This window comes from Toxorhynchites rutilus, chromosome 3 (assembly GCF_029784135.1).
Source record: "Toxorhynchites rutilus septentrionalis strain SRP chromosome 3, ASM2978413v1, whole genome shotgun sequence".
Classification (NCBI taxonomy): domain Eukaryota; kingdom Metazoa; phylum Arthropoda; class Insecta; order Diptera; family Culicidae; genus Toxorhynchites; species Toxorhynchites rutilus.
This window is the reverse complement of record NC_073746.1, coordinates 293,592,689-293,618,115: the sequence shown is the minus strand read 5'-3', so window position 1 is coordinate 293,618,115 and position 25,427 is coordinate 293,592,689. Positions and strand designations below refer to the sequence as shown.

Genomic DNA, 25,427 nt, shown 5'->3' with positions numbered 1-25,427 from the left:
AGTGTATTGCACTAAAAAAGTCACAGGAGGGTTGTTTCTGAGAAACGACCGCATAGTTGACGTAGGACTCCGTTAGGCTATCTGTTGATTTTGGATATGTTTGAAGAATTACATAGTTAAACTCTTTGACCCTGTAAAGGGCCGTTTTGTTCGGTTGTTGGATATTGTTTGTTCACTCCACCAGTGTTTACCGAGTGATGATGACAAAAGGATGGTAAACAGTCATTGGATGGTGCGTATCAGATAAAAGATACCGAAGTGGAACGAGATATGGTGAAAACCGTCCTCTACATCCTAGACGAGATGTCTCCTATGTTATGTATAGATGAAATGAAGAGAAAAAAAACTCACCAATGTAATATAAGATAATTACTAATACCGAACACAATTATCAATTTTTTCTCATCAGTAAAAACATGTTACTTTAATATAGAGAAAACAATATTGAAATGGAAAAGGTAATTTCCTTCTATAACTTTTACTTTCTGAGTGTTTATTCCACCCAAATGCGAATTTTAATTGGACTAACACAGCACCTAATACTATATGTAGAGCATATGGAAAATCACTTTTTCTAATATTTCTTCACTTTTCCAATTTTTCTCGCCGTATAAACATTCCTTGGGTGAAAATGAATTCAACAACACAGAGAGCTTGAACCCAACGACTCGTTCTCGAGCGGGAACACACCTTGGTTTTTATTTAAGAAAATTGAAATAAATCGTTTCATATATCAAGTCGTTTTTAACACAACTGCTACCGTATACAATTTTGCACTTACACTTGTGCTAAATTTTTCACAATACCCGATCGGTCATTGATATGAAGTTTCACGAAGCTACCAACATTAACGTTCCAAATTTAAATTTTATTTGCTAGAATTATTCGTATCACTCACCACACTAACAATATAAAAATGCCCCCGTCTTGCATATATTTGCAATGCCGATTTCCCCTGGGCACCTTGGTTTTGATGTCTCTGTTAGGGAATACATTTCGGTAGGAACAAAAGTTCCCCCTACCTTCATGTATTTGTAATGTCGATTTCCCCTAGGCAGCTTGGTTGTCTCTGTTAGGCACCCGCCGCATGTGTCATCAATTTCGACCAATCAGAAGTGGCTATTGCCGTTAGGATACGGATTAAGATTTTTCAATTGTTCGATAGTTAGTTTCATGACATATATTATTTTCTTCAATATAAAAAATTGTTATGGAATGCCGAAATCGATGACCGCAAGAATTTCATCAATCCATCATGAAATGACTGAGCAATAAGCATTTTAAATTGGACAATTTTCACGATGTGCTCGATTACCGATTTTCAATTTGTACCCCAATATGTTCCCGAAAGACGTAATCCTACGTAAAAATGAATAAAACAATTTTTTGAAAATAAATTAAATTGCACGTATTTTACTGTTGCAGTATCGGCACTATAAACATCAACTATTTCAGCTGCCTGGCTGGCATTTTCGCATTTATAAAATAAAATGTGTAAAATGTACCGATTTTTTTCTTTGTTGACCTGCATTGTTAACACCCTGTATCTCACAACTGATTGGAACAAACAAAAAACAACAAAATATTTTTTTTCGGTGTGGAATGTTCTTTACAACGAGCCTAAACTTGAAATTGTATGTAGATATTACGCGAGATGGATAACTTTCTCCCCAACCTTATATTTCAATACGGTGATACATTATTATAAGGATTGTGTAAAGGAAAGCATAGTGGAAAACTATACCAGTGAGGATATTTTATTTTATTGTGCTCTAGTAAAATCAACACTCGGTGACCCGATTTTTACCCATGCTCAACGTAACAACATTGTTTACCAGATAAAGATTTCGAGCGATTTTCAATGGAACATGGACCTCAATCATCCTTCTTAAATAATTTTGGGTATACATTCCCTCCAAAAAATACTGGGAACCAGTCCATATACACTCGACAAAAAATTAGAGGGATGAAGTGCAAAGTCAAAATTGATTTTTGATTGATGATTTTTGACATGATGTAACTTCGTGAAAAATCAACGAATACTGGATTATTACGTTCATATGTTTATCTTAGTGTGTAGGTGTGGTGGACAACGATATCTGAGAAAAGTAAAAAAATCGATTTCTTTCTATTTCTGTGCTAACCTATTCTATAGCAAATCCAATTAACCTTATCAATCAGCTTTCATTTGAATGAAAAAGTACTCCTTCGTCTTTGATGATGAATAATTCAATAAATAATGATCGCTCAGCAAATCAAAAGGCAGTTTGAAAAACTCTAATAAATTCTGTACAGTGTTGAATTACTGCTTTGACGAAAAAAAAAACAAATTATTCGCATCGATTAAAAAAACCGAGTTTTTTTTGTGGTGATCATCGCAAATTGTCCCATAAATACAGAATGCTATGCCTACTTTCAGAAGAAACAATTTGAAACTTAGTAAAGTAACAATTCGTTAGTAGGGCTAAGTGAGGATTTCTTTAGCAAATTACATGCCTTGAATCTATTCTGAGAGGCAAGCAATACTCGATGGAATACGCAAACCGGAGAATTTTTATTTTTTTTGAAGAAATACCTCGGCCAGAACGGAAATTGGATCCTCGGCATGATATTGTGTGACGCCAACCACTCGGCCACGGGAGCACAATAAACTAGGTATGCGAGTTTAAATTGTCCGGTTGATGTTTCAGATTTCGCTACATTAAACATCAAGAATATGTTAGTAGGGGAAGATCGGGAATAACAGACAAGGTGGGAAAGATGGGAATTTATGTATGATTGAGAGGTTTTTTTTAATTTTTAATGGTGTACAAACTTGCAAAACATTGTATCAATCCATTTCTACAATTTTTGCAATCTTCTCTTGATCCCGATTTCTAATTACTCAGGAAGTTTTACAATGCGAGATAAAGGTGGTAATCAAGTATGGAAAGGTTCATTCGCTCATTTCTCCACACCTAATTATAAATCACTCTTGTACAGTGCGAGGAATTCCTATAAGCACACATGTATATTTTGGCTGTAAGATTAACTAGATATATATTTTCAAAATATTTTCATGGGATTTAAATGACCTTCGAACATCAAGTTTATCTAGCCAAGAAAAGTTCCAATCCTATTCTCAACAGTTATTCAGAATGAGAAAAACGTGTTTTCAAGGTAGAAATTCTTATAAGCGCACATCAGATTTTATTCTCAAAGAACAACACATTCAATATTTGGTTGGTTTACCATTTTTCAGAATAGTTTCATAGACACGATTTGGCATTGACTCAATCGGATTATCCCACATTTCATGTGGAATTTTATTCCACTCGTCCCTTACACATCTCTCCAACTCACGAACTGTTGCAAATTGCCGTCCACCACTGTAGACTCGCCTTGCCAGGATTCCCCAGAGATTCTCGATGGGATTGAGATCCGGGCTACGAGCTGGCCAGTCCATAACCAGAATGTTTCTTTCGGAAAACCATGACAATGATTTATTGCTTACGTGAATGCATTATCCTGCTGGAAGATGAAGTTGTCGTCCATAATGTCTTCTGTAAATGGCACCAAAACACTGTCCAGTAGCTCTACATAGTTGTCGGAGTTCATCTTTTCGAAATAGTGGCGATAGGAGTCTTCCCTTTTCTTGAAAACGCAGCCCACACCATGAGACTTCCACCACCAAAATTCCTGCTCAACTTCACTTCGGGATTTTTTCGTAGATCATGCCAATAATACGCGCAGCAGTCGGGACCATCAAGATTGAACTTTTTCTCGTCGGAAAAGATCACTTCATCCCACTCTGCCTTCCAATCCATGTGCTGTTTAGCGAAATCCAATCTTGCGTTAATGTGCCTTGGGTGAGGTTTGGATTCTTTGCCTTCTTCGTGTAAACCAGATGTCCAGATCCTCGCAAAATTTGGGAAACACGTCGTTTGGATATGGGAAGGTCCAGTTCTTGCTTTATTTCCGAAGTATTAAATTTTCCAGTCTCCCCAAGCTGAATGATGCGGTTCCGGACGCGGTTTGAAATTTTGCAGTTACCTTTATTCTTCCTTCTGATGCCATATTTTGGGCCCTTCTTGAAAAAAATCCGGACCACTGTTTCTCCTCTATCGATCCTCTTTGCTATCTTCCGGTTGCTTAAACCAATATCCTTCAATTCGGTTATTAATCTCCGCTCAGTTTCGTTCAAGAACTTTTCTTTCGGAATCGTGCTTCAAATTCAATTGCGCTACTTCACTGCTTAGCTGATTGTGATTAACTCGTTCTCACGTTACAACCTTACCAGGATGCGTTTAAAAATGGCCAAGATGTTTACATATTGGTGGGAAAATATTTAAAATGCCAGTTGCGCTTATGAGAATTTCGCACCATAATTTTAAAAATGTTTTAGTGAAAAAATATGTTTGCACCAATGATGAATCCCCCACTGTATCTGCTTGGAATAATCATGGCGAAGAGAATGCAGCAAGCAATCGTGAGATTGCACGATTAATCATTTTACACTCGTCGACCATCTTCATTCGGGACTGAGAGTGAACATAACAAAACAAAGAGTGGAAAACAACATCCAGTCCATGAATACTCCTTTGGAAGGATCGCATGAAACAAAATAACGAGTGAGTCAAAATATATTCGCTTCTACTCTCTTCCTTGACAGCATGCAAGTGCATTTGTTATCGGCAATGCACATGAATCTACCTTCCCACACACCAATAACTTGCGTTAATATGATCTTTTGCGTTGGCTTAGATCATTCCATACTAGAAACCAAAAAAATGCCATTGCAATAGGGCACAGGAAACAACTCGATTTCAACTATCTACCTATATTTTACTGCCACGATCGAGGCTCAATGATTGCTTATTGAGTGAAAAACGAATGATTTTACAGAGACACTCGCTGGCTCAAGCAAATGTTTCCAATTTGATTCTATCACCGTCTAACGTCACTCCGAGAGGCAAATGAGAGAATGCAAAATTCTCTGAGAATAGATGAGCGGAATCAAGACAGTATTTTCCGTTTAACTCGAGAATGAACTTTGCGAAGGTGATAGGTGAATGTTTTCTGTCTAAAATAAAGTGAGGCATAAACGGAGAATATAAGGGTAAGTTTTATCTGTGCATGAGTGTTGTTGAACGAATTTTGATGCGATTTTTCCCCTAACCTGGTGGTAATCACTTGGAGCCAGGTCCGGACTATATGATGGATGCATTAAAACATCCCAATCGAGCTCTCGGAGTTGTGTGGTCATACGTTTTCCTGATGGAACACAACATCTCCTCTGTTGGCCAATTCTGAACATTTCAAATCAATCGCTAGCTTTAAACCGCCCATTTGATGACTGTAGATATCAGATTTTAGTGTATTGTTTTTTTTTTTTGAAAAAAATAATTAAAAAAATAAATTGCGCTTATTTTACTGTTACAGAATCGGCATCATTAACACCATTCACCATTTCAGTGGCCTGGCTTGCATTTTCGCTTTAATAAAAAGTGTGAAGTGTACCGAATTTTCTTTTTGTTGGCCTTCATTGTTAACACCCTACAGGGTGGATGGAACAAACAAAAAACAACAAAAGAATTTATTTTTGTGTAAAATGCCACGAGCCTAAACATAAAATTGTATGATCGATATTACGCGAGATATTTTTTTTCTTTTTTTAATGAGCCCTCCACTCTCCCCCACACCAATAGGCTCTACAGTGAGCCCCCTGGTAGTGGACACACTGAACTCAACTAATAAAATAACGTAATAACAAACAAAAATAGAAACTAAAAGGTTGAGCTAAACTAAATAAATTTGAAGCAATAAAGGGAGAAAACAACAGTACATGTGCTTCTAGTGGATCTAGACCCTTTGAAAGAAGCACAGTAAAATATATCCAAAAAAAATTTTAAATGTTTAATGACGTTTACACTTAACAATATAGACAAACACAACATCAAATTTAATGACAATAATAGTAATGATAAAAAATAATCATATATTAAATTAATAATTGCGCTATTTGTTCTTTACAAAAAACAGTTGATCTTAGTTTTGAAGGATAAAATGTTCGTAACTTGTTGAATGTCGCGTGGTAGATTGTTATATCTTGTCGGACCTATAAAGGATAGCCGTTTTTGACCGAAATTGGAATGCGTACGGGATCTTGCATGGTGGTAGGCTTGTCTGGTGGCCTGAATCCGAGGAGACGTATCAATATTTAGATTGTGTAGCATTCCTGGGTTGTATAGAATGTTGTGAACCATTATCAGGGTTTGTTCCTCACACAAACCTAAGATTGGCAATATTTTGCGGGATGAGTCCGAGTACAGTCCGATCGATGGGTATAAAAATGGAAATTTGAAAATAATTTTGAGGGACCGGTTTTGTAAAGTCTGGAGTTTCTTTAGCTTTGATTTACTAGCTCCACCCCATGTTACGATCAAATAACTCAAGTGTGAGTGGATATGGGCAAAATACAGAGAGAGCATGGCATAACGAGGGAGAAAAGTACTGACCCGTCTTAAAATTCCACACATAGAAGCTACTTTACTTGCGACCTTGTTTATGTGGACATCCCAAGATAAGGTAGAGTCTAGATAGACCCCCAGGTATTTGAATGAGTCAACTTTTTCGATGATGTCGGCGTTCATAGCTAAAACTGGTGCCTGAGGAAGTACTTTTCTCGGTGAGCGGAAAATCATGTACTTAGTTTTTTTAAGTTCAGCGAGAGAAGATTAACTGAGAAATAATCCCGAAGCAATCGTAAATCCTGATTCATGTTTGACATGATTGTATTCAAGTTTGAATGCGGATAAAATATAGCTGTGTCATCGGCAAACAGCCTGGGGGTACCAATGAGGTTTATTTGGCTTAAATCATTTATATAAAGAAGAAAGAGTAGAGGGCCAATGTTGCTTCCCTGTGGAACTCCAATACTTATTTTCTTTCTAGAGCTAATTTCTCCATCATATGCAACATATTGACTTCTGTCCTTCAAATAACTACGAATAATGCTGTTAGTAATACCTCTTATGCCATATTTATCTAATTTCTTTAGTAAAATGTCGTGATTGATAGTATCGAAGGCCTTCTTTAAATCAAGGAACAAGGCGCCCACCATTTTTTTTCGAATCTGTGTCTTCCAGAATCTGATTTACAAGTTCGACTACAGCCACCGTTCGACTACAGCCACTGGGATCTTCCCAAAAAACACATGTTTGAAAAACCAAACGGTTCGTAACGTTTTGTCACCGATGGAAATTGCTTGAAATTGGAACTTTCAAAACAAATGGATATCAAAATGCTACAGATCTGACCGCTAGGGGCGCAACTATAAAATGAACAGAGATTCTCGATCCTAAACAACCATAGTTTTGTAAAACATTGTCACACGACAAACATAGTTCTGAAAAAATCTCAAAAGATTTTTGGTACCATAAACTACATTAATTATAATCATTGATGCAATTATGGTACCAAAAATCTTCCAAAAATTATTATTTTTATTGAAACCAAATTATTTATGATACCGATTGTGGCCAATGTCGACTCCGTTCGACATTGTGGAGGTATTAAATAAAATATTTTCAACCGAAACACGCCATAATCATAGCTTCATAGACACTGTAACGATCGATACTGGTGGTTAGCAGGGAAAATAGCGCCGCGGGCGCTCCACGAGCAATTGATTTTATCGTCGCTTGTCTTAATAACGTTTTTATCGCTTTTAATTTAGCTCCGGCACGGCAATGATGGCGCTTGATTTGTCAGGTCGATAATAAAGACAGCTCGATGAGCCTTACTCAACGCTAGAGAGACCATAGACCATAGCAGTGGAAAAAGATATTCCCGGGATATTTGTTCGCTGTTCTGTCCTAACAGTAATCCTCTTTGGTTTATTTGTTCTTCGTCGCCAACGCCTTTTCTTCACGGGCTCCGGTTGTTGCTACAAGGTTCAATGTTGGAACCTCGGACGGAGTTGGCATTTGTACGCCATATTGCCATCCTCCGATTGATATTCATCGATTGGATGTCGGATGCTTGTGTATGCATACGAGTCATGAGGTTAGAGACTGAAGACGGATTTATGCCGGTACCATAAGGTAGGCGAAACATCTCACCCTTCCATTGTGTGGGATCAGTTTTATCACACGGGTCGGCTGATGCCAATTTATCACACTTTATTGTCACAGCATCAACAGATTTATTATACAGTTGAAGGTTGATGAGTAGATAAAGTTATTCATTGAATTTGTAAATGAAAACGGGGTATGACACAAACGACAACAACAACAACCACAATTTCCATTGTGCGAACTGAATTCCGTTCTCATGGTACATGATATGATCATTACCAACAAAAAGAAATGTACATTCCAGCTCGGTCATTATCTATCGAGAATTATAAAGAGTCAGCATTGGGTATGCTGCTTGCTTTCCCTCGGAGAACCGGGTGCGTATCTAGGCCTGGATAGATAGGCGCTCGTGGCAGCCTGTGTATGCGTTGTCATGCTGGATGCTGCCGAGCTGATACCCGGAATAGGACGCGAAGAAATTTCAAACTATCTTCTGTTATGAATGAAAAATGGACATACTTCCATTTATGGAAATTCTTCGTTATTCTCATCGATTGTTGAGCTGTGTCGAGCGAGTTCATTTCAAAATTCCTCTCCAAGTGAGCTGCTTGAAATGGTTTCGAACGTTCTGACAGTAAATTATACAAAGTTTTGCAATTTTCGTTGTCACTGTATGTTTGTTCAGCCATAAACATATTTTGGATGTCGAAAACAGATTGAACCAGAACAAATCAGAATGGACAAAATTGCATTAATAAATTTTACACAATTCTCATGCGACAAATAATTTCCACAGTAGCATTTGACAATCCAGAGAGATAGTCGTTGCCAGGCACGCGTGTGATAAAGTGCGTCAAAACTTTCATTTTTACCCTTCTTGAGTCGACTTTTCTCAAAACTCAGGAAGAAAAACACTAGACCAGTCTCCAGCTCTTTCCTGTCCCTTCAAGCCTCTGAAGGATGATCTTTCGAACTGCTATTGTTTTTCAATTTACCACAATCAAATCCCCGCTCTTTTTCCGCTGTCACCTATCCACTCAATATTCCGTCACCCATCCCGATTGTAACGATAAGTCGTCTTCTTCTAGCCGTACTTCGCTGGTACGAGTGGTGGTAAAGAAAAAATGGCCAGAGATGCCTCGAAGAGCTTTTATCAATGCGCCACAGTACCGTGAAAGTGTATTCTCTCCCCGGGGGAACCCGAGTCCTGTGGGATGTTGCGAGGAAATAACACAAAACAATGTTCACCAGATGAGCAAAAAACGAAAGCCAGGGAAACGCGGGAAGCAAACAGAAACGCGCCAGCTAAAAGACTGGCAAACGGTGAGCACTGTCGTGTCTAGGGGCTAAACTTTAATAATAAATTTCTGCGCGCCTTGAGTGAGCGATTCTTTCCGGTTTTCTTGTTCCGAATGCTGATTCGTTTTTTGTTTGTTGGCTAGGGCCGCCACTTATCTCCGGCAAAGGGTATTCACTGAACTTTGCTTTCCATACTATTACTGGAGTCAGGAGAAGACAGTCGGAATAATGAGAGGTAATCGGGAGCGATCAGTTAAATAAAGGACGTAAATAAGAATGCAATTGGCAAACTTGCTCGGTGGTTTAGTGCAAATGTATACCATGCGTCCTGTATGGGGAACTGTAAGCATTTATGGTTGTTTCGAGGGAGGAAGTTTGTTTATTGGAAGGTTCTAACTATGTTGATCGATTTTTCGGTTTTCGTTCGTAGATAAATATCTTCGCAATCACCAAATGAGTCCGTTTAGCTCTGTCCATTTAGAATCTGTATGCGTAAGCGTGCCGCTACAAGATTTTTTTTGACAGCGGTTTGTTATAGAACAATTTCAAATGAAATCGTCCTAAAAAGGCAGATTTTAAAAACATATATTCTTGATTCGTATTCCGTTTGGGTTAGAGGAAATATGAATTTCCCACAGCAATTGGGAATTTTTTGACTCAAGTGTAAGTTTTCAATAAGGCGTGTCGATTTTAGTAAGAGAAATCATTGATAATTAACATCTCAAAAGCTACGAGTCGTACCGGAATAGTGTCTTAGAAAGAGTTATAGAGTGTTGATGTTCAAACGTGAAAAAAATATACACTGAGAAAAAAAATAATACTCTTTTTTTATTCACCAAAAAAAACTTTTTTCTCATATAAAATAGAAATCATGTAGAAAATTCGCAAATTTCAAGATGGTAAAACTATTTTTGCAAACTGTGGAATATCGATTTTTATGGATTTTCGAAACCTTTTTTTTTTTGTATGCTAACAATTATATACTAGTTGACCCGGCAAACTTCGTCCCACTAAAAATTTATTTTTCGTTATCACATTCACGTTTTCTTACTGAGCGCACGTTCTTGAGTCCAATCGCAGAACTGTTCATTGATTAATCTTCTAATCTACCCTTTAAAATTACATTTTACTATAAAATTCCTAGTACTTCTACCAAAACTCGTCATTATAATATTATTATTAGGGGATTATTATCAGACACAATTCTCGTTCAAGATTTTCCAACCACTTGCAAACAACAACCACTTGCACCGTTACATGAAGTGAATGTTTGATACAGAAAATATAATAGAATATAAAATCAATTTCCACTTTCGCTTGTCACTATGAAATTGTAGAACATATGGAAATTGAATTTTTGCAAATTTTCCCATTTTCTTCGAGTTGTGTTTCATTTGCATGGCAGGGGGGAGGAGTGTCGAACCACCATAGAATTGTTCATCGATCCCTAAAACCAAGATGCCAAGTTTGATTCCATTTTTTTGATAAGTTCTTGAGTTATGGAGAAATTTATGATTCATTTGTATGGCAGCCCCTCCTTACAGAGGAGGGAGGAGTGTCTACTCACCATAGAAACGTTTCTCGCCCCCTTAAACCTTCACATGCCAAATTTGGCTTCATTTGCTTGATTGGTTTTCGAGTTATGTAGAATTTTGTGTTTCATTTGTACGGCTTATGGTTTATGGTGACCATAAACGCTCCAACTGAGCGAACGTGTCAGACATGGTTTGCACGGTTTAAAAGTGATTTGACTTGACTTGACTTGAAAGACGAAGACCGTTTCGGATCGCCTAAAAAGTTTGAAGATTTGGAGGCTTTACTTGATCAAGATCCGTCCCAAACGCAACAAGAACTTGCAGATACACTTGGAGTAGCTCAGCAAACCATATCCGATCGTTTAAAAGCAATGGGAATGATCCGAAAGATAGGACATTGGGTGCCGTATGAATTGAAGCCAAGAGACGTCGAATGCCGTTTTTTCACGTGCGAACAACTGCTCCAACGGCATAAAAGAAAGGTCGAAACATTACTGGCGATGAAAAGTGAGTCCATTACGGCAATCCTAAACGTCAGGCAATGTATGGATACCCCGGCCATGCATCAACATTGAGGACCGCGCGGAATATTTACGGCAAGAAGGTTATGCTGTCTATTTGCTGGGTGTGGTGTACTATGAGCTGCAAAAACCGAATGAAACCATTACTGGGGACCTCTACCGACGAAATGGATGCGTTTCAGCCGTGCACTGAAGGAAAAACGGCCACAATACAAGAAAAGACACGATAATGTTATTTTCAGCACGACAATGCTCGGCCGCATGTCGCGAAACCGGTCAAAACATACTTGGAAACGCTGAGATGGGAGGTACTATTCCACCCGCCGTATTTTCCAGACATTTCTCCGTCCGATTACTATCTTTTTCGATCGATGCCTGGTTGACCAGCACTTCCCCTATTCTGATGAAGTCAATAATTGAATCGATTCATGGTTAGTGGACAAATTATTTCCGCAAAGGGATCCGTGAATTGCCAGAAAGATGGGAAAAAGTTGTGACTAGCGATGGGCAATACTTTGACTATTAAATTTCTAACCATTTTTGCAGAATAAAGCATTAATTTTTGAAATAAAAACAAAAAAAAAAGTCACAGGAGGGTTGTGCCCGAGACACGACCGCATAGTTGAAGTAGGATCTGTTACATGCTGATTTAGGATATGTTTGAAGAATTACATTGTTAAACTCATTCATAATAATTTGGTGGCCGTTTTATCTGGTTGTTAGGTATTGTTTGTTCACTCCACCAATATCCATAACCGAGTGATAATGATAGAAAGATGGTGAATAGTCATTTGATGGTGCGTATCACGATAGAAGATGCCTAAGTGGAATGAGATATGATGAAAGTCGTCCTTTGTGGTCCTGGACGAGCTGGCTCATGTGTTATGTATGGATGAAATAAGGAAAAACAATTCATCAATGTAATATAAGACAATTATCATTATCGAACACAATTATCAAGTCTTCTCACCAGAAAAAAGTGTTATTTTGTTATAGAGAAAATATATTTGAATTGGAAAAGGTAATTTAATTTATAATTTTTACTTTCTGAGTGTATACTCAACCCATTTCCATTTTCGCTATAAACCCAACGAAACACGATGCTATATGCCTCAATGCGAATTTCAAATGGACATTGATATGAAATTTCACAAAGCAACCAACATAAAAGTTCCAAATTAAAATTGTATCAAACATAAGTTCTATTCAGTTCATTGAAATGTCATTCTTCAATTAATCCATAGAAAGATTCTAATTGAAACGAAAAAAACACTCATTCATCGCTCCCTACTTATTCGCCAGCACGTATGCAATCAGCAATGCCCACGCTAGTTACAATGAGCAGTATCCATGCGCGTCGTTAGTTAAACTATCGACCACGAGAGAAGTTACATGCTGATTTCCCCCCAGACACCTTGAATTTGATGTCTCTGTTAGGGAATACATGTCGGTGGAAACAAAAGCTCCCCCTACTTTGATGTGCCGATTTTTCCGTATCTTCAATCTCGACCATTCAGAACAAGGTATTTCCGTTTGGAGATTTTTTGATTGTTTGCTAATTAGTTTCTTATGATATATTATTTTATCAATTGTGATGGATTGTTATGGAGTGCTCAGATCGATTGATGCAAATATCCCGTAAATCCATCAGGAAACAACTGACCAATAATTGTAAGTACATGAGCCGCCGCATGTGTCGTCAATTTCGACCAATCAGAAGTGGGTATTTCCATTAAGATAGGGGTTGAGATTTTCCAATTATCCGATAGTTAGTTTCATGACATAAATTATTTGGTTCAATGTAAAAAATTGTTATGGAGTGTAGAAATTGATTGACGCAAAAATCTCATCAATCCGTCATGAAATGACTGAGCAATAAGCGTTTGAAATTGAACAATTTTCACGATGTGCTCGATTTTCGATTTTCAATTTGTACCCCAATATGTTCCCGAAAAACGTAATCCTACGTCAAAAACGAAGATTTTGCAGTCGTCGTTTAACTCAAGTTAAAAATCATGCACAATTCATTTGTCGGATGATATCGACAGGCGTTTATATATTTCATTGTTCTAGCTAATTAAACGTTCTAAGAACTACCGAATTAGTAGAAAATTTGATTACTAGTTTACATCTGGAACTTTTCTGAAAAATTACTAGAATATCAGGGTTTATTTCGGTCGTAAAGTAGATACCCGGGGCTTGTGAGGTTACGTTACAAAGATATAATTTTATGCCAAACAATTATCTCAGACAGTTTTATCAGTATCAGAGTCTGCGTCAATGATGAGCACCAATAAAGATAGAATACGCCATACTTCATAGTTCTATAAAGGTGACTGAAAATATGAACAGTGTTTATGGTCCTGGTACTTAGACAGTCAATCACGCGCAATGATCGTTACGTCAATTGAACTTTGTATGTCAAAAATGAATCAAAATCGATTTTTTCCTTTATTTATTTATTTATTTAATTAGGATAAAGAGCCACCATCAATCAATACATTTTAAAACTATTTGAATATATTATAACTACATAATCACTAACTTAAGTCTAATTAGTTAAAACTACAGTGCAATATAAAAAAAATATAATTTATTCCTTCGTTGCCTCGTCGGTATTATCCTTGTCTGGAACAGTGCCTTTGGTGGGTCGTAACAACTACATCGCCAGTTGATGTAGCAACGGTATCCTTTGATAGTGAGTGCCTCCTTGTTATGATAATAGCTCCTGTAATTGAAAAGGAAGGGAGAATGAACAGTGGGAGTAGGAGATGCGACCTAAATAATAACATTAGCATGCGTGAGTGTACTCCTTGAACCTCTAAATCGGCAACCAGTTTGATTCTTTCATTCATTACATGACCAAACAACGTACTCGATGTCATGATACCCTTCACCACAATTTCATAAATTGTTAGTAGCAAGACCTATGCGGGAGAGATGCGCATTTAGCGCGAAATGATTGGACATCAATCTGGACATAGTTCGAATAAAATTTCTGTCAAGATCTAACCCTTTAAACCAGTTCTTCGTTGAAACTTTGGGGATAATAGAGTATAGCCATCTCCCGAGCTCATCTCTGTTCCATTGGTTTTGTCAACTGGTGAGTGACTGCTGTCGGGAAATGGAGAAGAATTCCCGATACGCTATTTTTCTTCCAAAAACTGTGCCCTGCATACTACCCTTCTTTGCGAGTGTATCCGCTTTCTCATTACCAGGAATAGAGCAATGGGAAGGAATCCAAATGAAAGTGATTCGAATACTTTTATCAACAAGAAAATTCAATGCATTCCTAATTTTGATAAGAAAATATGATGCTTTCGTCTGTTGTTTCAAGGATTGAATGGCTTGTATACTGCTAAGACTATTCGAGAAAATTCTTAAAAAAAAGTCAAAAAAATTAAGACAAAAGTCTTAATTGCATGATATATTGCAGCCAGTTCAGCAACATACACTGAACAAGGGTCTTCAAGTTTATGGAAGCTAGTGTAATGTTCATTAAAGAAACCAAAACCAGTGGATCCGTTGATTCTTGAACCATCAGTGGAAAACATTCTTGAAGAATTGATATGGTTATATTTTGAAGTGAAAATATTAGGGATTAACGATGATCGAAGATGATCAGAGATGTCTCGAGTTTCATACTTCATAGAAAGATCGAAATCAACGGAAGATCTGCAAAAGTTCGGAAAGCTAACATTATTGAAAATGTCTGCTGAAGGTTTTATTTCTTGAGAAATGTAATGAGAGTACAGATCCATGGATCTCTATCGTTGGTTCAATTCGAGAAGCTTCTCACAATTCTCAATTACTAATGGGTTCATAATTTCGCTTCGGATTAAGAAGCGATAGGATAGTTCCCAAAACTGAACCTGCAATGGTACAACACTTGCCAGGACTTCAAGGTTCATGTTGTTTGTTGATTGCATGCACCCTAAGGCAACCAACTATCGATGAAGTAAATAAATCATCAAGGGTGACATGCGCCGAAGCAAAATCACACATTGAACCGTCTGGAGCCACTTGAATAGGAGTATGTATACACAAAAAGGAACTTTCCTACTATCAAACTAATAATATGGACCTGTACTGTCATTGAGGGTGACCTCAATGACAACAAGTTATAAAACCAAACAATTCATATCTGTCCCGAAATTACCCTATGATAAATGATGCCAATAATTTCATTAAAGAATAATGGATCTCTTTCTCTCATATATTATATAACAATTGCACGTCGCGAGAAAATTTAAACAATGGGAGTAATATAGTAACCCGTAGGTTTCATTGTGGTTATATATCATTGTGAAAATCTATTTTACAGATCGACACCAAGAACAAAAGCCCTCTAAGAAGTACCTGAGTCGGGTTCTCAGATAGCGGAGGAATTCGCTGAATAATCTATAGCGATTTCTAATTAATGGCGTTCTTGACCTAACATAGTTCCAACGAAAATAGCTACGTTCACCCTTTGCTGTCCGCAGAGCGCCATTTTCACATGAAACCCGAAAGTGGATGAAATGCCACCCGAACAAGAACGAGCAAGGCATTATTGAGATGAATGAGTACGACGTGATGCGTTTATAATTTGATTATCAACTTTCACGACTTTTACCGCGCCGAATGGGGCCGCCGCCGCCACACTGCTCTGGGAGGTGGCGAGGGAATTGGTAATTGATGATGGCGAAATCGCAGTACGAAACTCGCCGTTGCCACCTCCACCAGCAGCGGCATAACTTTGTTTGGCGTTCGATTACATAACGATACCATTTGTCGTTGCGTTGAGCTATGGCTACAAATTGTGTGTCAGCGGTAGGTTCAGAAATCGGCGCTTTGGCATGCGAACGAACGCTCGTTAGTGTTGACAAGCAGCGGAAGCGTTTATGTTAATCGGAATGGAATGGACGGCAGAATCTCTCGAGCCTTTCATGCGAAAAGTTCGTCTATCGTAAATTCTTCCAAAACGTGGCGTCTCAATTCCATTCTAGCCTGCGGCGAACTTATGCAACAATTTCGCAGAATGTTGAAATTGACAAATACTTCCGCACTCCCGCACTCTAAGGCATGCTCGTTCATTCGGCTGGAATGCGAAGCATATTTTTTCTTAACTTACTCTAGGGGTGCAAAAATGCTGGCTCCAGCAGGCTGCTGAGAGGGAGTTAAACATGTGTTGTGTTTTGTGGTAGGATGGAAAACGATGAACTTGGACTGTGAATGTATCTTTGGGAGCATCTGCAGACGATACATCCAACCGGGGATTTTTGAGTCGGGCTTTTGAAGAAATATTTCAGAAGTATCACACAAACGATGGCTCTGTGTGTTGTCCCCACATGTTCGTTTATCTGTTCATATTCATTTTATTTCATCTCCCCACCTTTAACTGTTCCAAAGCCGACATGGCATTCAGAAACTTGGTTTACCTGATTCAATATTTTACAACACTACTTAAACCAGCATAGATATTGGCCATTATTCTCAACAGATTCTTTATTATTGCCTTGGTTATGAAATTTCGAATGAACCCTCCGGGTAGTTAAAGTTTTGCTTTAATCTTCACAACTGAGTCTTTGGGGAGCCGAGTGAACTAACGGCCACAAGCGAAGATGTTTTCCCTCTGCCGTTGAAACAGAGTTCAAATATTAACTTTCTCGGAGAAATTGAATCAAGTAGCTGAAAAAGTGAGGGAAAGATGAAAAGTCAGTTCAATGCAGCGTATCAAGGAGTAAATCCAACGATCCGGGAAAAGATTATGGTCGACTACCTGGAACTATTCGACGTTATGAAACTAAGAAGTAAAACAACGACGCTAAAAGTTTGCTTCCAGTTTCTTCCACTGATGGCGTGCGCTCCCAGGATGATGGAAAGAAAAAAACTATTTACCGAACGTGCCATAAAGAATGGAAACTTAACCTGCTGCCCGGCTGGCTGTAAGTATTACAGCAAGCTTGCTATCGAAAAGACGCTTGGTGTTATATCTTACAGTGAGCCGAGCCAGGACCTCAACAGTAGCTGTTATAGTATAATTCTATATTGCAATGCACTCATCCAGAGAAACGAAATCAGGTTCACAAAAGTTTGTGACAGAAAAATCAACACCGTGTGAAGCTGGCAGATAGCTCAACAAATCCTCGCTCCACATAATTTGTCCCGGTTAATTTGATCGTCTCCCACCCAATAAGACCAATCAGCGGAGCAGGCCCAAATCAGACCCCAATCAAGTGGTGAAATCAGCCACCACAAAATTTAATCACCCGACACCGGCTGCCATACGACACCGATAATAGATTCCATCCTAACCACACACGCACACACCGTAATAATATTAACAGTGATAATAATAACGGCAGCTACAAGAGAATCAACATTGCCAGCATGTGCTGAGCAGCATGAGCAAAAGCTGGGATACAGTTCCGTGTCGCCTGGTGAACGTAAAGTATTATCATTAATTAAAAATAACTCTACTTACGAATACGTGGTGCTCATATTCGTTGTGTAAAGGCATGAAATAACATACAAGCTCATTTTGTGTTATACTTTTGTTGGATAGCAATTTAGAGAAAATGTAATTTTCTCAGTGAATTTCTCTATATGAATTGATAACAAAATCCTAGGTGTAAATAATTAATTTGATTCCAAGATAATTGTCGGGTATGCTATTGAAAGCAATTCGTATCGTATCATATCGTATCAATGAAATAAAATATCAAAATGAATATCTAAAATATCTAAAAATGGAGTCAACTATCGATGCTTGTTCTCCAACCTTTTTTGACGTAGGATTACGTCTTTCGGGAACATATTGGGGTACAAATTGAAAATCGAAACTCGAGTACATCGTGAAAATTGTCTAATTCCAAACGCCTATTGCTCAGTCATTTAATGTTGAATTGATGAAATGTTTGCGTCAATCGATTTCGCCACTCCATAACTATTTTTTATATTGAAGAAAATAATATATGTCATAGAACTAACTGTCGAACAATTGAAAAATCTCAACCCCTATCCTAACGGAAATACCCACTTGTGATTGGTTGAAATTGACGACACATGCGGCGGATCCCTAACAGGGACATCAAAACCAAGCTGCCTGGGGGAAATCGGCATTGCAAATACATGAAAGTGGGGGGAGCTTTTGTTCCTACTGAAATGTATTCCCTAACAGAGACATTAAAACCAAGCTGCCTGGGGGAAATCGGCATTGCAAATATATGCATGTCGGGGGCAATACAAAAGCAAGTAAGGTGGGTGATACGATTAATTCTAGCAAATAAAATTTGAATTTGGAACTTTAATGTTGGTTGCTTCGTGGCATTTCATATCAATGACCGATCGTGTATTGTGAATAACTTAGCACAAGTTTAGGTGTAAAATTGTATATGGTAGCAGTTGTGTTAATAATGACTTGATTTATGTAACAGTTTCATTCAATTTTCATAAATAAAAACCAAGGTGTGTTCCCGCTCGAGAACGGGTCGTTTGGTTTAAGCTGTCTGTTATGTTGTATTCATTTTCACCCAAGGAACATTAAACGGCGAGAAAAATTGGAAAAGTGAAGAAATAGTGATTTCCCATATGCTCTACATATAGTATTAGGTGTTGTTAGTCCAATTAAAATTCGCATTAGGTTGAATAAACACTCAGAAAGTAAAATTATGAAAGAAAATCACCTTTCCCAATTCAAATAGGTTTTCTTTATATTAAAGTAACATGTTTTACTGATGAGAAAATTTAATAATTGTGTTCGGTATTGGTAATTATCTTATATTACATTTTTGAGTTTTTGTTCTTTATTTCATCCATACATATCACAAGAGGCATCTCGTCTAGGATCAAAGAGGGCGGTTTTCATCACATCTCGTTCCACTTCGGTATCTTGTATCTGATACACACCATCCAACGACTGTTCACCATCCTTCTGTCATCATCATTCGGTAAACACTGGTGGAGTGAACAAACAATACCCAATAACCAAACAAAACGGCCCTTCTCAGGGCCACCAAATCATTATCAAAGAGTTTAACGATGTAATTCTTCAAACATATCCAGAATCAACAGATAGCCTAACGTAATCCTACGTCAACTATGCGGTCTTGTCTCGGACACAACCCTGAATTTGGCAAGATTGTTATTTCTAAATTTCGACGAAATCGACGAATGGCAAAACATGAGTATTTTTGATTCGAGTGAAAGTTTGTATTCCGTTTGGGATGGAGGAAATATGAGTTTTCCACAGCAACTGGGACTTTTTTGACTCAAGCGTAACTTTTGAAAAGGGTGTATCGGTTTTAGTAAGAGAAATCATTGATAATTTATATCTCAAAAACTATGAGTTGTACCGAAATAGTGTCTTAGAAAGAGTTCTAGAGTATTGACGTTAAAATGTAAAAAAAACATACACTGAGAAAAAAATAGTACTCTTTTCTTCATTTACAAAACGAACTTTAATTTGCAATATCCAAAATATGTATATATTTTTTTTCACATAAAATAGAAGTCTCGTAGAAAATTTTAAAACTAAGCCCAAGAGGTAAAACTATTTTTGACGAACTTTGTGAAACATAGATTTTTTATGAATTTTCGACACTTTGAATTTTTGTATGTTAACAAACATTTTTAGCCACAAATTATAAAAGCTGATGTGATTTCAAATAAAAAAGCTTATTATCAATTTCCTTCTAAATGCAACCATTTCGAGATATTTGGGAAAAACATTTTCAATTTATTGTCTTTTTTTTAAATTTATATATGTATTTTTAAATTTCTGTTAAATTTTTTCTTATAAAATAGAAGTCATGTAAAAAATTTAAAAAATTAGTCCAAGATGGTAAAACTATTTTTGAGTAACTTTGTGGAACATCAATTTTTTATGAATTTTCGAAACTTTGAATTCTTGTATGTCAACAATTATTTTTAGCCACAAATTATAAATCCTGATGTGATTTAAAATAAAAAAAAAGCTTATTAGCAATCTCCTTCTGAATGCAACCATTCTCGAGATATTTGAAAAAAGCATTTTTAATTTAAATTTGTTTTTCAATTTTAATTTTTACTCATAATTTTCAACAACTTTTCCAAATACATCATTATGGTAAAAATATATGTTTAGGAGTTGCGTTGCGAAACATTTGAAGACATGTGATGACATTCAAAAAATTTTAATTATTTTTTTAGAGCAATACATTAAATTCAGATCTTTACTGTCAACAAATGGAGCTATTGTCCAGAAACGTCCAGAATCGGCCAAAAAAAGAGGTGTTTTGTTCCATCAGGACAACGCAAGGCCACACAATTCCGAGCACTTGATTGGGATGTTCCAATGTATCCACCATATAGTTCGGACCTCGCACCAAGCGATTACCTCCTTCCTCGCATTGTAAAATTTCCAGAGTGATAAGAAATTGGATTCAAGATTGTAAAAATCTATTGCTAGTGTATTTCGCCAATAAAAACCAAGACTTCTATGGTAGAGACATTATGAAGCTACATTCTAAAGGTAAACATATTGTTACAGAATTTCTTGGTTTTTGGTATCTCCAATCACAGGTTTGAATAACCTGTGTGTCCACAGACAAAACCGAATACTGAAGTTGAGATTATACCACGTTTTATGAATCTTTTTACGACGGAGTAAAACACGTGTAGCTTCGTTTGCTATTCAATAATCGACTGACTTTTATTAACGTCTATCTTTTTCTTCCCCTACGAATACATCATCTTATTATAAATTAGTTCACACAGAGAGTACCCGTAAATTCCGTAACAATATTTTACAATAAAACGGTGCATTTTTGACCCAAATCGGCCAATCCGAAACATATTAAAAATAGTTTTAAATTTCACCCAAAAATATTGGAAAAGTTATCCATTATATTTCATTCTAATATTGCAAGTACATTGCAAATACACCTATTTGCATAAAATACAATATTTCAATTAGTATTTTGATTTAGATGTACACTCGAAAAAAATCATAAGAACAGAGTGCGAAGTCGAATTTTTAGGTAATTTTGAGATAGCTCTGTTTGAATGAAGAATTATCCCTTCGTCTTTGATGATGAATAATTCAATAAATTATTATCAACAGAAAGCTGGTTCCGAAATCTCAAATAAATTGTGTATAACGTTAATTTATTGCTTCAACAAAAAACATTATTTGAATTTTTTGCATCGGTTTTTAAAAAAGCGTCTCGTGTTTTGTAGTGTTTTAGAAAATCTTCAATAATTTTGCAAATATTGCAGTAAATTTTAACGTTAGCAAGTAAATTTTCATCATAGTGTATCCCCTAAACTCCTGTGAACGTTTCATATTGAAACGTTTAGCCGTTTTTTTCCTAGCCAATCAAAGTTCAGTACATTCAGCAGATATACAGATAGATCCATCAGCTTGCTGACGGTCATTTTTCATCTGGAGATGCTGACAGTATCAGAATTCTTCTTGGTCTATGTACATTGATTCTCTTTACTATTGTATTACATTTTTTCTTCTAATTGATTAACTGAAATATATACTGGTCAAATTTCAGGATTCAATTTCGAAAAAAACCTGGATCGAAGTCTTTTCTTGAATCTGTTACGTCCTCTAAAACTCGAGATATGATTTTCAGGAAAGGAGTGTTATAATGCACCAAAAAGGAAAAGTTTATCTACGTTAAATATCAAAATTTCGGGAAAAACTTATTTTTTTCATTTTTGAGATATTTTATTGAAAATGTTTCATTTAAGAAACTCCAATGCGTCTCCATAGTGGCAATCTCAATGTATTGAATCAATGGAGATGCATGGTTTTTGTTGAATAAAACAACATTTAAAAAACAACTTCGAAATGAAAAAAAAACCTATTTTTAATTTTGATATTCCATCAAAAAAATTGAAACTTTCCGTCTTTTTATGTCTCTTTACAATTTTAGAACACTTCAAAACGACAAAAAAAAAGCATATTTTGAACCGCACTGCCGTAATACATGGAGTTTTCTATCGAAACTCTCTGGAGCAGAAATTTGCTGTAAAACCGACCCCAAATAAAAATGAAATCAATAACAAGAACTGAATTTTTAATTGATAAGGTAAATGCTATTGGTTTGCTTGATTTTAGGTGTTCTCACGCAACTAGTAAATGCAAATCAGGTTTTCTTCATGAAAATAACATATAATCAAGACGAGTTTGGGTTTGTTGAAAAGCCTGAAGTTTCTAGTTGCTAATAATACCATAAGGCGCTCAAATTGTTCAATTTTTTATGTTTTTGAACGATTTTCTCCAAAAAAAAAATTATAATCATGGTTGGTCCACCTCTGATCAAGGTTTGTCTGAAGAAAAAAAATTCATGGTTTGTCCGGTTTCAGAAAACACCATTTTTGAATGAAAAATTTCAAATTTTCAAGTAGATGTTACATTTCACATCGCTTGAGTTTACTCAAGTCAGAGTCATCATATTGCTTCATTCAGAATTTAAGTTTTCTACAGAATATTACCGTTTCTTGGGTATTTTAAAGGTAAACAGCACTCAACACAGAGAAGCATTATTTCTGCTTCGCGCGTTTGTTTCGGTTCATTATTCTGTTGAAAGAAGTAATCACGAGGGAGACCCAATTTCTGAACGGGAGACTGCAGGTTACGTTTCAGTAAGATCAATTAAGCCATCTTGTCCATCGCCGAATCAATAAACTCCATGGTTCCAGTTCCAGAAACCACCAAGGTAATCATACATCAATTGACTGAATCTGAAGCACGGATGCTGGTTTCCTCCACACCATCTGTCTTCCATCCTATACAAAGAGATTGGTTTCCGGCTCAACCGTATAAAAAACCTTGTTCCAGAACTCCTAAGGTCTGTTCACATATTCCTTAGTAATTTGTAGTCGTTTTTTCATATTCACCTTTGTGATACTTTCCACCGCCAACAAGATCTCTTAGATTGTTCCTGTATAGGTGATGCCGATGCCGGCTACTTCGGTAGTCAATTTAGGAATGTTTGTTTTAGGGTTTTTTGGCCATATTCGCACAATTAGGGGAAAAGGGGGGAATTTGGACCACCTAAGCAAATCGCCTAATATTTCCAAACCAATACGGTCTGAACAAAAAATGGCACATTGAACACTGAGCTACACTTGTTTTCTCTCAATAAATAATGTTTAATCATTATATAAAGCTTCAATCTACCAAATATATCATAAAATAAAAGAGATGATTTTTGGACATTAAAATTTGATGTGGGGTGATTTGGTCCAGTGTGTGTTTCATCGTAAAAAAGATACTTATGTTTATGTGAAATATTTTGGTATAATGTTACAATCAGTAATAATGTTTTGGGATCGATACCAGGTGTCTTGGCCAGATTCCAGACCAGAAAAATTGGAATTCTGCAAGAATCTTTTCACTGTTGGTCGAGCTTTTTCAAACACTTTTGATGCTTGGTCAAAGAAAATCCGTTCTCGGTGGCCTGCGTTGCTCTTTCAAGCCCCTCCTTCTTTCAACGTTGTCTGTCCATCCTCTTTTTGTAATTCAAAGGCATCTGGAATCAATTAGACCAAAAAAAGTCTCAAACCTGTAGGGCCAATTCACCCCACAGAAAGGTGTCCATGTCACCCCACACAACACACAAAAATTAAAATGCAATTAATTTCATTTATTGTTATCAAACTTACAGTTTCGCTACATCAAATTGTTCCTCTTCTGTAGGCGAACAGAACTGTACTGCACAATACATGAAAAATTTGTTTAATAAGCGGGAAAACCCTTAAAACCACGATTGGAAAACTCACATTTTTTGACAATCAAAGTGCTTACTGTGTTCATGCTACCGTTGCCTTCCAGCTGTCGAATTTTACCAAAAATTTTTTACGTCAGGTACATGCGGTTCAACAATAGAAAGATATGACATTATAAAAAATTCAAATTGAGCCGCACTTTTTTAAATGAAGGGGTGTTCCAAATCACCCCATATGACCAAATCACCTCGTGTTACCCTACTCGTTCATCATCAGAAGATAAGATCCGTTTGCGTCCTCTACCCGGAAGATTTTCCATGGTTCCTTCGTATTTACACTTGTTTATAATTTTCTGTACTTAGTGGGATCTTCCGACAGCGGCTGCTATTTCCCGCTATTTCCTCGACAAGTCTTACTTATTATCATTCCTCCTAATAGCTATTTTGATAAAAACTTCTTCAAACAACTACGTAAACCAAAAACCAACACTGACCAAGCAGTGACCAACAACTGACGAAATAAAGTACGCTAATTCGCAAAGATATTACTAAAACTATTAATTCGCTGCGAATTTGTGCGAAGCTTACAATAGAGATTTTTTTCAATTTTTTGGAATGAATAATTACCAAAAAAAACCCTTTCGCGAAATTTTCTTGCGCGCATATTTAGTTAAATGTGTATGTTATTGATATGCATCAAAAGATGAAATGTATGCAAAATATTTTGTACCGAATAAATGGAGAGTATCGTAAGTAGCACGTGCATACTCAAAGTTCGGATTGACTGTATAAATCTTATACAAATGGTGTACGAGCATGATGTTTACAATACTTGTAAATGTTTTAATCCAGAAAAGGTCTGAATACGTACCAAATAATCATCTGGTGATTGATTTAAAGTTAGCTTGACCTTTAATATAACCTTGAATACATGTGAATCCGTAAAAATATCTTATAAAACTACTGTAAATCATGAAAAAGATTATTTTATTTATGTGTTTTGGATCCATTTGGATTTGGATTCTTTGACACAGGAGTGCTGAACTAGAGCATTCAAAAAAGTGGACAAACCAAGATCATGTTTTCGACCCGACAAATCAACATCATTTACTGCATTTTCAGGACTTGTCATCATACGACTACTACCTGTTTCAAAACCAAAAAAGGAACTATCCAGGTGACAAAATATGAACGGGGTTCACGGAACGAAAAATCAGTAATAATGTTTCGAGAAAGCTGAATTAAATAACTATCAATACTGAGTGAAGGTGAGGAAAAACTATATTCTGGAGTTTTTTCATTCAATTAAAT

General features: G+C 36.7%; 1 protein-coding gene and 1 long non-coding RNA gene across 9 annotated transcripts in view; one reads left to right on the top strand and one right to left on the bottom strand.

Annotated features, from left to right (window-relative positions):
• Positions 1-25,427, top strand: part of LOC129775051 (uncharacterized) — a 423,013-nt gene that overhangs the window by 341,386 nt on the left and 56,200 nt on the right. The window lies entirely within an intron of this gene.
• Positions 13,988-25,427, bottom strand: part of LOC129775053 (uncharacterized) — a 42,513-nt gene continuing 31,073 nt past the window's right edge. The window contains exon 3 of the long non-coding RNA XR_008742845.1: positions 13,988-14,140. This is a non-coding gene — a long non-coding RNA (uncharacterized LOC129775053). The remainder of the gene's footprint in view (positions 14,141-25,427) is intronic.